Genomic DNA, 3736 nt, shown 5'->3' on the forward strand with positions numbered 1-3736 from the left:
TGTGTGTGTGTGTGTGTGTGTGTGTGTGTCTATTTTCCCCCAAATGACCCCAGAGTCCTGTCAAAATATTAAACGTGAATTATTGAATACAGTTTGGTGGGAGGCGGGGTGGGGGGTGCCCTTCCAAAACATTCCCCAATGAACTAACTTTTTTCCTTTTTGTTGTTCTTGTTTCAAGAATTCGCCTGCAGTTTCTGTCGTAGCTCACATCTTGTTTACTGTCAAGGAGAATGAATTCCTTGTCATGATTTGTACTCCGTTTTCAAAAGAAACAGTTCCTTCCAATCAGCCCTTTTGTCTCTCGCTCTGGCCTTTCGGTGCCAGTGGTAATTGGAGGGGGTTTGCGCTGGGACCCATGAGCCAGAGCTGATGAAGCGGCCCCTCGGTGATTCCGGGTCAGCCTGCTGGGTGTGGGAAGGGGGAGGCCGGGTGACGTGCCCAAGGACAGAATGTCCCTCAGCTGAAGAGGCAGGTGGGCAGGGATGCAGGAGGCGGGGCGCAGGGAAGAGGAGGGCCCCTCAAAACAAAAGCCCAGTGTGACCTAAGTGGGGGGGGCAGCATGAGAGAGGCTGTCCATTCAAGCCTGGGGGCCCCAGGGCTCACCCTTCACGGAGCCACAATGGGTTTCTCCAGGAGGGTGTCTGCTCGGATTTGCAGTCGGAGAGTCGCAGGGCCTGCAGTGCGAGAGGTGTGGGGGTGGGGGGGGGCGCAGAGAAACAGGAACCTGGTTTCCCAGTGGAGGGTGTCTGGAGGCTGGTGGGACCAGGGGGAAGGAGGGAGAGGGAGGTGCCAGGGAGGTCTCGTGGGGGGGGTCTGGACTGGGCCTCTCTGACTGGGTGCCAGGTGGGTGACCCTGTGCCGGGGGCACGGGGCAACAGCAGACTTGCGGGACAGCGCTGGCGTGTGAGAGAGGCACGCCCTGGGGGCACGCTGTGTCCGTCCGGCCTGGAAATGCGGAGTCCCTGGTGTGGGCCCCGGGAGAGGCGTGGATGGCAGGAGCCCCTTGGGTGACGGTGCCTGTGGGTGAGGGCTATAGAGGAGGGGGCATGCGCAGAGGCCGGGCTGGACGGCTCAGGGGCCACCTGGCTAGGGCCTGTCCTGCCTCCGCCCTCCGCGTGCAGGCCACCGAGCAGCTCTGCTGGATGGGGGGCAGCTGACCCATCAACTCAGACCCTAAACTTGGCCTCTAGGCCAACGTGGGGCAAAAGCAGTATGGAGACATTCAGAGAGGAGTGGGAGGGGAAACCGAGTTTCTTGACAGTTTTCCAAATTCAAGGCGCGTCCTCGGCGGCTTGCCTATTTCAAGTGACAGCAGCGGCAAACCCGTCACCAGGCACTTATGTGCCAGGCGTTATTTTCAGTGAACGCATCTGATCCTTCCTGTGCGTACTCTTATCCCTTTTGCGCAGGTGAGGAAACTGAGGCACAGAGATGTTAGGGCACTGGCCCAAGGTCACACAGCCTGGGAGCACAGGACCTGGGACTGGGAGCCAGCGAGTCACTGCAGTCAGGGCAGAGCTAGCCGCCCGGAGGGTGAGGGTGAGACCAGGGGCTGAAGCCAGGGTGGGGGGGAGGGGCGTGGGGACAGGCCCCGCCTCCCCCTCACTTCCCCTTGGGAAAGCTGCCATCAGGGGCGGCGTTGTGGGGGGTGGGGGGCGCTCCGGAAATAGGAGAGAGGAAGAAATCCAAGGCTGGAGGCAGGACCCAGAGAGCAGGGGTAGGGGGCTGGAGATGTGGGGCTGCTGGGAAGGAAGAGGGGCAGTGCCTCGGCCTCCCCCACAGCAGGGAGGGCACTTCCCAGTTCCTCCCAGCCCTGGAGGCCCCTGCGTGGCTCTGAGGCAGGGGATTTCCCTGGAGGAAAGGACCCCAGGGTGAGCCACTAAGCTTTTGCATATTACTCCAAGCCTTCTCTTGTATTTTGCAAAACCCAGAGGGCCTTGGAAGTAAACCTCAGAGGGCAGGAGTGTGTCACGCCACCCGGCAATCTGGTAAAGAGGGAAGCAGGTGCCAAGGCCTGGAGGTTTTTGTTTTTTTATATTTTTTATTTTTTAATGTTTTATTTATGTTTTGATACAGAGAGAGACAGAGCATGAGAGGGGGGAGGGGCAGAGAGCAAAAGAGACACAGAACCGGAAGCAGGCTCCAGGCTCTGAGCTAGAGATCAGCACAGAGCCTGATGTGGGGCTCGAACCCATGAACGTGAGATCTAACCTGAGCCGAAGTCGGAGGCTTAACCGACTGAGCCACCCAGGCGCCCCAAGGCCTGGAGGTTTGAGGCAGCATGTTTGGGGCTGAAGGTTAATTTGACGGTGCAAAGAGCAGAGAAAGTAGGCAGAGGTGAGGCTGCAGAAGCAGCAGGACTGGACCCAAGAAAGTCCTTTACAGACTTGGATCTAATCTTGGGGAGCAGTAGGGAGCTATAGAAGGGTTTAGAGCAGGGAGGGACACAGTCTCTGGGCATCTGGAGGTGGGCTGGGGAGAAAGGAGAGGGGAGAGGTCGGGCCAGTTGCCCTGTGCGGAGCTGCTGAGGCCTAATCGAACCTCTTATTTAAAGTTTATTTATTTATTTTGAGGGGTGCCTGGGTGGCTCAGTCGGTTAAGCGTCCGACTTAGGCTGAGGTCATGAACTCGTGTTTGGTGAGTTCGAGTCCTGCGTCAGGCTCTGTGCTGACAGCCCAGAGCCTGGAGCCTGCTTGGGATCCTGTGTCTCTGTGCCTCTCCCCTGCTCATGCTGTCTCTGTTTCTCAAAAAAAAAATTTTTTTAATGTTTTTAAAGTAGCCAGAATGTAGACCTAGGAGAGTATCAGCAGCCCCTAGCCCCTTCCTCCCTGCATTCCCACCCAGGGTGACCCCTAACTTGACTTTGAACAGCATACAGTCATTTTGCCTGCCGTTTGGACTTCATATAAACGAAGCAGGCAGGGGTTTGCTCTCTGTCGGCCTTTTACACGCGCGGCATTAGGTTGGATTCCTCCGTGCTGTTCTAGGCTGCCGGCTGCGTTCGCTGTCCCTGTTTCATAGCAGGGTTTCCCCACCACCGTCACCACCTGGGGTGTCCCACCCGCAAGATGTGGAGAAGGGTCCCTGGCTTCCCCCCAGGAGATGACGGTCCCCACCCCTCCAAGCTGTAGGGACATCCAAGAAATGTCCCTAGACATTTGGCAACGTCTCCCTGGGGTAGAGAATCGCCCTGGAGGAGGTACACTGTTGTACAGTATTCCATGGTGTGAAGCCACAATTTCTTGACCAATCCTTTTTTTGGGCCCTTAGTTCCAGTTTGGGATTATTACAAGCAGAGATCTTATGAACACAAGCACTTCCAGTGATAGTATTCCCAGGAGTCCCTGGGGAGGTGTTTATTCAGCTTTATGGATACTGCCGTTTTCCAAAGCAGCGTGGAAACATGAGTTAGTCTTGCCTCTCACGTGAGCCGTTCCGGTAGGCGTGGAGTGTCAGGTCTACCTGGTTTGTTTTTTAACATTTATGCTTTTTGGGAGGATGATAGACTGTGAGTGGGGGGGGGCAGGGGGAGAGGGAGGAACAGGACAAGGATGCACCGTTGCCTTTCCGTGTCAGGCTGGAAGCTCTAGCTAACGCAGTGAGTCAGGCAAAGGAAATAGAAGGGATACAGGTGCGGACGGAGGAAAGAAAACCAGTTGGGGCACTTGGGGGGCTCAGTTGGTTAAGCATCTGACTCTTGATTTCAGCTCCGGTCGTGATCTCATGGTTCATAGGG

General features: G+C 56.5%; 1 long non-coding RNA gene across 1 annotated transcript in view; it reads left to right on the plus strand.

Annotated features, from left to right (window-relative positions):
* The first annotated feature begins 598 nt into the window (after positions 1-598).
* Positions 599-3736, plus strand: part of LOC115275353 — a 9296-nt gene continuing 6158 nt past the window's right edge. Inside the window, exon 1 of the long non-coding RNA XR_003901505.1 lies at positions 599-688. This is a non-coding gene — a long non-coding RNA (uncharacterized LOC115275353). The remainder of the gene's footprint in view (positions 689-3736) is intronic.

The sequence above is a fragment of the Suricata suricatta genome, chromosome 12 (genome assembly GCF_006229205.1).
Source record: "Suricata suricatta isolate VVHF042 chromosome 12, meerkat_22Aug2017_6uvM2_HiC, whole genome shotgun sequence".
Lineage (NCBI taxonomy): Eukaryota > Metazoa > Chordata > Mammalia > Carnivora > Herpestidae > Suricata > Suricata suricatta.